Below are 13733 nucleotides of genomic sequence, written 5' to 3' on the forward strand. Positions count from 1 at the left end.
TACCCTATATCCCAGTTTGTGTCTACTCAAAATCTTTCTGTGCAGCATCAGAGTTTTATTTCAGCTATTGACTCTATTAGAGTCCCTACATCAGTACAAGAAGCATTAAAAGATAAGAACTGGATTCAAGCCATGAATGAAGAGATGCATGCACTGGACAAAAATGGAACTTGGGAGATTGTTGAGAAGCCAAATGACAAGAGGACAGTAGGTTGCAGGTGGATTTATACCGTGAAGTACCGATCTGATGGCACACTTGACAGGTATAAGGCGAGGCTAGTTGCAAAGGGATACACCCAGACCTATGGAATTGATTATGAAGAGACATTTGCTCCGGTAGCAAAAATGAACACTGTAAGGATCATTCTTTCCTTAGCAGCTCATTTTGATTGGGAGTTGCAACAGTTTGATGTTAAAAATGCTTTCTTGCATGGAGATTTGGAGGAAGAGGTGTATATGGAGATTCCACCGGGGTATGACCCTACTTCAGGAAGAAATAAGGTGTGCAAACTGAAGAAGGCCCTATATGGGCTCAAACAGTCACCTCGAGCTTGGTTTGGGAGATTCACTAATGCTATGGTGTCTCTGGGTTATAAACAAAGCCAAGGTGATCATACCCTCTTTATCAAACATACTCAAAATGGTAAACTCACTCTTCTGTTAGTCTATGTAGACGATATGATCATTGCAGGTAATGATGAACTTGAGAAGCAGAATCTGAGGAAACAGTTGGCAGCCCAATTTGAAATGAAGGATCTTGGAAAACTGAAATATTTCCTAGGTATGGAGGTGGCATACTCGAAGCAAGTGATTTTCATATCTCAAAGAAAGTATGTCCTTGATCTTCTCAAAGAGACTGGTAAATTGGGTTGTAAGCCCATTGGAGTGCCTATAGAGCAAAACCACAAGATTGGAAGTAGTGAGGAGGACCTTAGGGTTGATAAGGCTCAATATCAGAGACTTGTGGGGAAGCTCATTTATCTATCTCACACTAGGCCTGACATAGCTTATCCTGTTAGTGTTGTCAGTCAATTCATGCATGACCCACAGGAGAGACACTTACAGGCTGTGGATAGAATCTTGCAGTATCTGAAGACAAGTCCAGGGAGAGGTCTGTTGTTCAAGAAGAGTGAGCAGTTGTCTATGGAGGTTTATACTGATGCAGATTATGCAGGGTCAATTGTTGACAGGAGATCCACTACAGGATATTGTATGTTCTTGGGTGGAAATTTAGTTACATGGAGGAGCAAGAAGCAGAATGTAGTTGCCAGATCAAGCGCAGAGGCAGAGTTTAGAGCCATGGCTCAAGGAGTTTGTGAACTGTTGTGGATGAAGATCATACTGGATGATTTGAAAATAAAGTATGAAGCTCCCATGAGACTCTTCTGTGATAATAAATCTGCCATTAGTATTGCTCATAATCCAGTCCAACACGACAGAACAAAGCACATAGAGATAGACCGGCACTTCATCAAAGAGAAATTGGATAGTGGTCTAATATCTACACAGTATGTCCCCTCAGGACTTCAGTTGGCTGATGTGCTCACCAAAGGACTTCCCTTGGAGCGGTTTCGAGAGCTTACTTGCAAGCTGGGAATGATAGATATTCATTCACCAGCTTGAGGGGGGGTGTTGTAAATAAGGAATTAATATAAGAATTATTATTAGAAGATTATATTCAGTATTAGGAGATTTATTCTCTTATTAGGAGATTGTGTACATAATTAGTTATTTCCTTATTTAGGATTAGTCTTCTTCTATATAATGTAATTACCCTTTGTATTCTGATTAAGAAGTAATAATACAATTTCTCCTACTTTCAAGTTTGTTAGAATATAATATAAAACCATTAAAGTGACCCTTACCCAACAGCTTAAGCTTTTGGGATTAAGTGGTTGTTTGACATGGTATCAGAGCCTCTATGGCCAAGAGGTCTAGAGTTCGATCCTTGCTCCCCTCACTTTCTAATTAAAAAGTGGAATTTAATTAAGCACATGGTAGGTGGGCCTGTGCAGTTATCCACGCTTCAAGCCCAAAGGGCTCTTACGTGAGGGGGCGTGTTAGAATATAATATAAAACCATTAAAGTGACCCTTACCCAACAGCTTAAGCTTTTGGGATTAAGTGGTTGTTTGACAATAATATTGGATTAAATATTGAAAGTGGCCTTCAATTAAAGTTCCGCTTTGCCCTTTTCAGTGACTTGAAATCATCAATAAGTGAGTTAGAATTGAAACTTATTGTGACCTTCCTTTCAATGTGAACTATCATGCCGGCTAGAAAATTAGCTTCAAATTTGTTTCTCAACCTAATCTTGATTATTTTCATTGCTGAAAAAGATCTTTCAGATGTATTGTAGTTGTAGAAACTAGAAGAGTAATGATAAGAAAAAGTAATCTACTAATCAAGTAACAAACTTCTAATTTTTTCGTTGCTGGCAAATATGGACACAATTCTTGAATAGTTGACAAGTTCTTCAAGTTTAATTCTTAATGAGTATCAATGATGAAATCTTTAAGTTAAAATGTTAAATCAATCTTCTCCTGCTCACTAAAATTCATAGGATAAAATTGAAATTAACAAGAGTTATATTGAACAGATAAAAAACATGTAGATCTTGTCTTAATTTTTACTAGGCTCTTACTGTAACAAAGGAGAAGTAAGTTGTGTGAAGCAAAGCATGAGAGGGATGAGTAGATAGAAGTTTACAAAAATTAAAAACCGTTGAATGGAGTTAGGTAGTATATTATTTATATATGGTATATATAAGCTAATTTTTTTGGTGGGGGAGGCCAAGGCCCTCCCGTGCCATAACTATGTTCCGCCTCTTTTGAGATAGTTGGTATTATTTGATCCTTCCCCTTCCCCACCCCACCTCTCTCTCCCCTCCCATTGCAACGCCACATTCCACACAATATTAATAATGGTCTGGTTAACATTCCATATCTAACCCGCTTATGATTGGAAGAATATCCTTAGAAAACACATTCCATGGGCTGGAGAGACAACTTCTAGGAGTTATAAGGCCTAAGGAAGGGAAAGCATGCTGAACGAAAGACCATGAGACTCTTATAGTTAGGAGTTTTACCATACAATTTAGTATAAGGACTATGTGTTAGAATTTTGGGTCACAAATGTAACTTTTAATTGTGTTAGGGCCATTATTTAATTAGCCAAAACTAAAGTGGTCTATTTAATATTGATCTTATGGCTAAGGGCATATGTGTTATGAAAAGGTATTGTGCGGATACCATAAGGCAATATTTTAATTTGATGAGGGGCCAAATTAGAAATATTGAAAACAGAATTGTAACTGATGCAGTTACTTATAGGGTTATGGTCCCCAATTGTAGACACAATAACGTAATAAACGTGAAAAGTTTCTCTTCATCCCCATCAGAGGAGAACATCAGGAAACCTAAGGGTGATCTACAATTGGAAGATCACAACCCCAAATCCTTCAACGGTTTCCATGGCTCATTCAGGTACGCATCCGCTTTATGTGTTTCATCTTGAATTCGGGTATGGGTTAATCAAGTGTGGTTTAGGATTATGCTCCTGTTTTCTATATGGGTAGAAAGCATGTGGTTAGGATCAAATCCTTATTTGTTAGAAACCTACAAGTGGTATCAGAGCCACCCATACTTGATTCATGTATGAAATTGGGAAATTTTTTTGAGATTAGGGTTCTAATTTTGGTTATTAATTCATGGTTACGGTTTCGGTTTTTTATATATTAGAAATCGTGGATTCACGTTTTTCATGGGTCATCACATCTTTCGTTATTGAAGGATTGGGTCATTCCCCACTGAGTATGAAAAAGACGCATAACATGGCTTAATTTTCAATTGCGGTGTTCAGTATATTAAACAAGTTGCTTGCAGACATGAGAAATGCAAATTCGCTCAATCGATTATATTCATATATATAATTGTAGAATAACAAATCAAGTTTGAAATTGAAATTGAGATTAAGCAAGAAATTAGTTACTGAAGTAAGTATAATTTTTTATCTTGATATATTCAGTTTTGTCACCATGTATTGGGTTCCAATATTCAATTTCGTTTATGAATGAATATGAATACTGGGTTTTTTAGTGAATTATAAATTTCAATTTCATATATATATATTCATACTATTCAGTTTCGGTTTCTGCAATTTGTTTTTTTATGTTCACACAGTATATGATTTAAGCTGCAAATTTTGTTTGCAATTTAGAAACGAACGATTGAAATACATGCCATGATTCTTTTGTTAAGAATGAATTATGCTAAAGAAAAGTAAAATTTCCAGTGTTCAAATTTTGGCTATGGTTTGTATTTTTATACAATTATTTAATATTTTAAATGAGTCAATTAAAATAAGAAAGTCACAAAAGTGACCTCTTTTTATGGAGATTACTCATAAGAAATATTAAAAGTTTGTGAGTGTGTATGTTTATCCATGCGAGTATTAATGGACCCCAAAGGAAAAGTTAATGCTTGGCCGGATTTCATACACACCTGTGATGATAAACATGTGATAATTTTAAGGGTTTACATGTGAATGATAAATCAATCCAAAGAAGGGTTTGTTATTTGACATGATTTATTATCAATGTTTGATCATTACAACAAGAGTACCACTAGCAATTAGTATTACTGTCAAAAGACATGATATTGATGGTGCACTAGGTATCTTGAGATGGGTTATGCCATTATTTGAACGTATTGATGATTCAATTTTTCTTAATGTGAGTATATTTATAGCATTTGTTTTTGTTCTATTTTCAGCTACTATCGGTTCGATATCTGCTAATCTGAATTCGGTTCCGATCCTTGATGGAACAAATTTTAAGGATTGGAAAGAGAACATGGAAATTGTTCTTGGCTGCATGGATCTTGACCTTGCACTAAGGGTGGAGAAACCTACGGAATCTAGTACCTCTGAACAGAGGAAAGATTATGAGAAGTGGGATCGCTCCAATCGCATGAGTCTTATGATCATTAAGCGCGGCATTCCTGAGGTCTTTAGGGGTACTATCTCGGAAGAGATAAAAGGTGCCAAAGATTTCCTTGCTGAAATCGAAAAGCGCTTTGCAAAAAGCGATAAGGCGGAAACAAGTACTCTTCTTCAGAACTTGATTTCCATGAAATATCAGGGCAAAGGAAATATAAGGGAATACATTATGGGCATGTCAAATATTGCTTCAAAACTTAAGGCGCTAAAGCTTGAGCTGTCGGATGACTTGCTCATTCATTTAGTATTGCTTTCTCTTCCTGCACAATTCAGTCAGTTTAAGATATCTTATAACTGTCAAAAGGAGAAATGGTCTCTTAACGAGCTCATTTCATTTTGTGTGCAAGAAGAGGAAAGGTTGAAGCAAGAAAGGAAAGAAAGTGCTCATTTTGTTAGCACCTCTAAAGACAAGGGCAAAAGAAAGAAAACTGTTGAGCCCAAGAATGAAGCTGCAGATGCTCCAGCACAAAAGAAACAGAAAGAGGATGATACCTGTTACTTTTGCAATGTGTCTGGGCATATGAAAAAGAAATGTACTAAATATCACGCTTGGCGTGCAAGGAAAGGTACATTTTTTGCTTTGGTCTGTTCTGAGGTCAATTTAGCTTCAGTACCTAGAAACACTTGGTGGTTAGACTCTGGTGCAACTACTAACATCAGTGTTTCAATGCAGGGTTGCCTAAGCTACCGGAAGCCAAATGATGTTGAAAGATACATCTATGTTGGAGATGGCAAGACGGTGGAGGTGGAAGCTATAGGGCATTTTAGATTATTATTGTGTACTGGATTTTATTTGGATTTGAAAGACACTTTTGTGGTACCGTCATTTAGACGGAATTTAATTTCAGTTTCTAATTTGGACAAATCAGGTTATTCATGTTCATTTGGAAACAGTAAAGCCGAGTTGTCTTTTAATTCAAATATTGTTGGAACCGGTTCACTTATTGGATATGATAATATGTATTTGCTGAGCACTGTAGCCACCTATAGTGAATCCCTGAATGTGGAATCACGTGGTACTAAGCGTAAAATTGATAATAACGATTCAGGAGCATTATGGCACAAGCGCCTAGGTCACATCTCTAAAAATAGAGTTGAGCGGCTAGTGTCAGATGGAATTTTGGATTCCATTGACTTCACAAACTTTGATGTTTGTGTTGAATGCGTTAAAGGTAAACAGACCAAAACAAAGAAATTTGGTGCATATAGAGCTACAGGCGTCTTGGAATTGATACATACGGATATTTGTGGACCATTTCCAACACCTTCTTGGAATGGTCAACAATATTTTATATCATTCATAGATGATTATTCGAGATATGCATACTTATTTCTTATACATGAAAAGTCTCAATCATTGGATGTGTTCAAATCATTTAAGGCTGAAGTTGAGAACCAACTCAACAAAAGAATTAAGAGTATCAAATCTGACCGTGGTGGTGAATATTACGGTAGATATGATGGTTCAGGTGAACAACGTCCAGGGCCTTTTGCCAAATACCTAGAGGAATGCGGAATCGTCCCACAGTACACCATGCCAGGGTCACCTAGCATGAATGGTGTGGCTGAAAGACGAAACCGGACTCTTAAGGATATGGTAAGGAGTATGATTTGTCATTCTACTTTGCCAGAGTCACTCTGGGGAGAGGCACTAAAGACTGCAGCTTACATTCTAAATAGAGTGCCAACTAAAGCAGCTGCCAAAACACCTTATGAGCTTTGGACTGGGCGAAAGCCTAGTTTGAAACATTTTCATGTATGGGGATGTCCAGCTGAGGCAAGGCCTTATAGGCCAAATGAAAAGAAATTGGAATCCCGAACAGTGAGCAGCTACTTTATTGGTTATTCTGAAAGATCCAGGGGCTATAAATTTTATGATCCCAAATTAAAGACAATTTTTGAGACGGGAACAGCCATGTTCTTTGAGGAAATTGAGTTTGGAGGGGAGAACAAGATTAGGGACTTTGCTTTAGAGGAAGAGTCAGTAACAATTCCAAAAACTGATTCATACAGTTGCTTCTGATGAAGCAAGTACGGAACCTCTACAAGACATTGTTGTTGAATCTCCTCCTACTCAAGATGATATGGTGGTTCATGAAGAACAAACTCAAGATCCTCAAGAACAAGTGTTACAAGAACCAATACCTTTGCGGAGATCCACTAGAGAAAAGAGAAATGCTATTCCAGATGATTACATAGTCTTTCTCCAAGAACATGAGGAAAATAATGGTATGATGGAAGCTGATCCAATCAACTTCCAGCAAGCCATGCAGGATTCCAACTCTGAAAAGTGGATTGAAGCAATGAAGGAAGAGTATAAGTCCATGCAAGACAATAAGGTTTGGGAACTTGTCCCATTACCGGAAGGTGTGAGACCCATTGGTTGCAAATGGATATTTAAGACCAAGCGGGATTCTAATGGTAATGTGGAGAGGTATAAGGCTCGTCTTGTGGCTAAGGGTTATACTCAAAAGGAAGGGATTGACTTTAAAGAGACTTTCTCTCCGGTTTCATCGAAAGACTCTTTTAGGACAATCATGGCTCTTGTTGCACATTATGATTTGGAACTCCATCAAATGGATGTCAAGACAGCGTTTCTCAATGGAAACATTGATGAGACAATCTATATGGTGCAACCAGAAAACTTTGTGTCAGGAGACCCAAAGAATACGGTTTGCAAATTGACAAAATCCATTTATGGACTAAAGCAGGCATCTCGTCAGTGGTACCACAAATTTCATGAAATAATTCTCTCATTCGGTTTTGAGGTGAATGTTGTTGAAGATTGTGTGTATCACAAATTCAGTGGGAGCAAATATATTTTCCTGGTTCTGTATGTTGATGACATACTGCTTGCCACTAATGATATAGGCATGTTGCACGAAACCAAGAGATTTCTATCAAGAGAATTTGAAATGAAAGATCTTGGTGACGCTTCCTTTGTATTAGGAATTCAGATACACCGAGACCGATCTCGGGGTATTCTGGGATTGTCACAAAAGAGCTATATCGAAAAGGTACTTAAAAGGTTTGGCATGCAGAATTGTACATCAGGGGATACTCCAGTTGCTAAGGGAGACAAATTTAGTCTCAGTCAATGCCCAAAAGGAAACTTAGAAATTCAGGAAATGCAAAAGATTCCTTATGCATCAGCTGTAGGGAGTCTTATGTATGCCCAAGTTTGTACGCGTCCAGATATAGCGTTCATAGTTGGGATGTTAGGCAGATATTTGAGCAATCCAGGAATGGATCATTGGAAAGCAGCCAAAAGGGTTATGAGGTATTTACAGAGAACAAAAGATTATATGCTCACATATAGGAGGTCAGACCAATTGGAGATCATTGGATATTCTGACTCTGATTTTGCTGGATGCCAAGATAGTAAGAGATCCACTTCAGGCTATATCTACATGTTGGCTGGTGGTGCAGTTTCTTGGCGTAGTGCCAAGCAAACTCTCATAGCTTCATCCACCATGGCAGCAGAATTTGTAGCATGTTTTGAGGCATCTAACCATGGGATTTGGCTGAGGAATCTTGTCACTGGGCTGCGAATTGTGGAAGGAATTGAAAGACCGCTTAAGTTATACTGTGACAACAAATCAGCCGTCTTATTTTCCAACAATAATAGGAGCTCGACCAAGTCAAAACATATTGACATCAAGTTCCTAGTTGTTAAGGAAAGGGTACAAAGTGGACAGATTTCTATAGAACACATAGGGACAAACTCCATGATAGCGGATCCTCTTACAAAAGGTCTTCCGCCCAAGGTCTTTCATGAGCACACTGCTCACATGCGTGTTTTGCAGTGTGAGGAATGCTTAGTTTAGTGGGAGTTACTCATATATAAATTTTGTGTTCTATGTTTGGTATTATGCATGCATACTCTAGTATTTGGATATTTTTTGGTTAATTATAAAGTTTGATATTCTGTTATTTATGCTTTGTACAATAAGGTTATTGAATGATCTCACTAAAGTAAAGTAGGATCAGTTGAAAATTGACAAGTACAGGCCACCTTCTTGTGATTTTCATGCTGCACATTTCATAATGAATCTATGTCATTTAGTTATGTCAGTACTAGTAATCATTGATGGGTTTAGTTATGATTGATATAACGAAAATCACTTTGGTTCTATGCACTGGCATGACTAATGGACGAGATTATTTGGATATGCTTAAGGTATATAATGGCATTTTTTGAGCTCATAAAGTCTAACACATGTGTAGAGTTACATATGTGACCAGTGGGAGATTGTTAGAATTTTGGGTCACAAATGTAACTTTTAATTGTGTTAGGGCCATTATTTAATTAGCCAAAACTAAAGTGGTCTATTTAATATTGATCTTATGGCTAAGGGCATATGTGTTATGAAAAGGTATTGTGCGGATACCATAAGGCAATATTCTAATTTGATGAGGGGCCAAATTAGAAATATTGAAAACAGAATTGTAACTGATGCAGTTACTTATAGGGTTATGGTCCCCAATTGTAGACACAATAACGTAATAAACGTGAAAAGTTTCTCTTCATCCCCATCAGAGGAGAACATCAGGAAACCCTAAGGGTGATCTACAATTGGAAGATCACAACCCCAAATCCTTCAACGGTTTCCATGACTCATTCAGGTACGCATCCGCTTTATGTGTTTCATCTTGAATTCGGGTATGGGTTAATCAAGTGTGGTTTAGGATTATGCTCCTGTTTTCTATATGGGTAGAAAGCATGTGGTTAGGATCAAATCCTTATTTGTTAGAAACCAACACTATGACCATGTAAAGTAGCAATAGGCATTCTATTAATATAAGTGGTTGTTAAGAATGCATGATCCCAGGAATGAATGGGAATATTAGCATGAGAGAGTAATGCAAGTCCTGTTTCAACAATGTGCGTGTGTTTCCTCTCAACACTACCATTTTGATGGTGAGTGTGAGGACAAGTTATTCTATGGATTATCCTTGTGTTGTAAAATAAGAGGTTAAAGGTTTGAACTCCCCACCCCCATCAGTTTGCACACTCTTGAATTTGTGGGCAAATTGCTTTTCTATCAGTTTGGATTATCCTTTACGTTGTGACCAAGTCCACGACCTCCACGATGACCGCCATGACCACCGTGAAAATCACTGGGAGAGCGTTAGTCTGTATTATAGCCTCTGTTTGGATCATATTCTTGCTGTGAACTAGGAGGTCCTGAACCAGACGCGAAATGATTCGCGTTAAAAGCAGGTGGTACAGAAGCATTGTTAGCTTGTGTAATTCCACCACCAGACACTATCTGAAGGTGCATTAGAGGTTGAAGTGGGATTCACAACAGTCAAGAGTGCAGAGGCAGAAACATCAGTTATCTGACGCTTCTTGGCAAGTCGCGCTTCATGCAGAAACGCGATGGATTCAACTTGTGAAACAGAGCCTGGTGTTTCGCGATTATACACAATCGTCATCAGAGAGGTAAATTGGCCAGGAAGACCATCGAAGATAGCTTCAAGATGATCGCGATGACTTACATGATCATCCATCGAAATGAAGGTGTTGGCAATGCTTTTGATTCGCCAAAGATACTCGCAAATGGATTGCGATCCCTTGTTGATGGTTTTCAACTCTGTTCGAAGCTGCGTAGATTGCGCATGAGATTGACCTTGGAAGAAATCATAGATTTCTTCCCAAACTTGCCACGAGTACTAGCAATTCACCACTGGTGAAAAAATAACGCAACACTCTTTGTGCAGCCTGAAAATGTGTTATAGTTGGTGAAGCAGTTGGTGAAGCAAGAAATTGACTCAATTGCTGGACAGCATATTGAATATCAGGTCAAGTAGTTGTCAAGTACAAAAGTTTACCTATTAATCTCCTATATTGAAGAATGTCAGGATAAGAAGGACCTGAATCCTGATGATATAGTTTGATACTAGGATCAATTGTAATAGTCACAGGTTTGCAACCTAAGACTCCAGCCTCTTGTAATAAATCCAAACAATATTGTTTCTGGCAGAGGGGAATTCCTTGAGATGAATGAGCTGCTTCTAGGCCAAGTAACTGGGCCAAGTAAAAATTTCAGAGTTCCCAAGTCCTTTATTCCAAACTGTGGATGTAGATTTTCTGAGTGGATTAATCTCTTGCATATCATTTCCAACAAGAACTATATCATCAACATAAACCATCAAAACAGTAAGAGAAACTCTTCTTCTCTTTATAAAAACTGAATAATCATCTGAGGCTTGAGTATAGGAAGAAGCACAAAGGAGAGAGGACAGTTTTTCCACTTTCGGCTAGCTTGTATCAGGTCTAAGAATTAACATCAATGGGTGACCCAAATATGGGAGGTCTCCACAACAAATGGATCTAGGATAGACTCTAATACCATATTAGAATTAGAGAGACCTAACTCAACCCAAAAGCTAGCTAAGAGTTGAGGGTTGCTCTACCCTTTATAAGCACTTGTTTGGCCACATCTCTAGCCAATGTGAGACTTCTAACAATACCTTTGTATTCTACCATCCCGCTTTCTCTTTATTCTATAAACCCATTTACTCCCTATGGGTACTACGCCTGTTGGTAAAGGTACCACATCCCAACTCCCGAGTGTGATTAGCAATTAAAGCTGACAATTCTGCTTCCTTACCTGTGACCCAACACGTTGATTTACAAGCCTCCACATAAGAAGTTGGTTCTGAAATGGTAGATAAGGATATAGTGAAAGCTTTATGTGATGGGGATAACTTGTCATAGGACAAGTACGAAGTAATAGGATAAGGTGTTTTATGTTTGGAGATGGCATTGCAATAATAATCCGATAAATACACTTGCTAATTGCTATGCTGTGGATCTTGTGGATCTTGTAGTAGGTGCAGCAGCAATTGTTTCAGCAGAGGGTTGATTCATGGCAAGATGCTCAGGATGTGGTTCTGAATTTGATCCAATAGGCGATGTTCGGAGTTGCTGGGGTGAACGAGGAAATTCCACATGATCACAAGAAATTGCAGGACCCTGAGATACAATAATTGGATCCTGAGTAGCAACAAAGAACTATGAATCTAAGTTGTCCAAAAACTGCCAATTGGAAGAAGTAGCTGCAGCTGAACTATAGGGAAAAATTAAACTCATCAAAATCTACATTTCTTGAAATAACAACATTGTGAGTGAGTAAATCATAAGCCACAATTCCTTTTACACCAGATTTGTAACCCAGAAAAACACACTTGTTGGCTCTTGAAGCAAACTTTGACCTGTTGTGATCTAAAGTAGAGAAACAACAAAGAGATCCAAGAATATTGATCTCATTCAGCTGGGGTAAATAAAACACCATAGAAAATCTGATAGGGAATCTTATCGTGCAAGACTTTACAAGGCACTCTATTATGTAGAAAAACTGCATAGGAAACTGCAAAATTCCAGAACATTGATCCAAGCCTTGTTGTTTTCTCTCTACCCGTCCATTCTGCTGAGTAGAGACACAACTTGTTTGATGGATAATCCCTTTCTTGGCATAGAAAACAGGTAGCATGAATTCTGGTCCATTGTCTGACCTTATCATTTTCACCTGTTTCTCAATCTGTGTTTCCACATAAGCAACAAAATTTTGTATTGAGTCTGAACTTCACCCTTATGCTTGAGAAAAACTATCCAGGTAAAATGACTATGGTCATCAGTCAAAAAATACCTGTGACCATGAAAAAAATGGACTCTAAAAGGTCCCCAAATATCCATATGCAACAATCCAAAAACTTGATCAGCTCTACTAGTAGTCTAGCACTAACAGTAAAAGATAGTTTTCTTTGTTTTGCATAATGGCATATATCGCATATGCAATGTTAATAGAGTATACACTCTGTTAGGCAGTTAGGTTGTTATGATTCTGTAACAGCAAGCAATAGCTTGCTCAGCAAGCTATGACTTGCTCTCTATAAATAGCACAAGCCACAAGCTATTACTATTGTAACTACCAATAACAGAATGTATAATCTATTAAATGTTTAGTAAACCGTACATCAGGAAAACTTTTGGATAAAATCCTCAACTTGTCATTAGAGACATGTCCAAAACGAAAATGCCATATGGCTGATTTAGGAAGCATAGCTATAGTGTTAACACTATTTACACAAGTAGGAGTTTACTGTATTTTCCGTGTACCAAAAACTTTTCCATCTTCTTGTATATACAAGTAATATAGGTCACAACCCGAACCAATCTTCACCATCTTGTCTTGTGGTCCTGTATATCGCAAGTAGTTCCAGTAAAAACAAAGGTGGCTTGCAAATGCTTAGCTAACTTTGGAATCGAAGTCAAGTTGAACTTGAACTTAGGAACAAACAGAACATCTATAAGAAAAATAGATGTTGTTAATGCACATTTCCTAAAATTGTTGCATCTACTGAATTTCAATTAGGTAGCTTAACTGCTATAGGCTTAATTCTCTTATAACTGTGAAACCAATCCTAGGATCCACATATATGATTTGTAGCTCCAAAGTCTAAAATCCACACACACACCATGCCTTCTATTTTGATTTATGATACATGAATCTGATTCACTTGTGCTTCCTGTCCTCCCTTAGATTGCTGAAGAAGTTCCTTTAGAGCCTGAAATTCTTTAAAAGTAAGACTCTGTGAAGGAAAACTTAGTGAAGGAAAACAATCTGTTTTTTTATTGCATAGTTCTTTTATTTCCTTCCACTTTCTTTCCTGTCCAAGTAATCACCTATATAATTGTGTCTCTCTCATAGTAATCTCACACATGACTCT

This window comes from Lotus japonicus, chromosome 1 (assembly GCF_012489685.1).
Source record: "Lotus japonicus ecotype B-129 chromosome 1, LjGifu_v1.2".
Lineage (NCBI taxonomy): Eukaryota > Viridiplantae > Streptophyta > Magnoliopsida > Fabales > Fabaceae > Lotus > Lotus japonicus.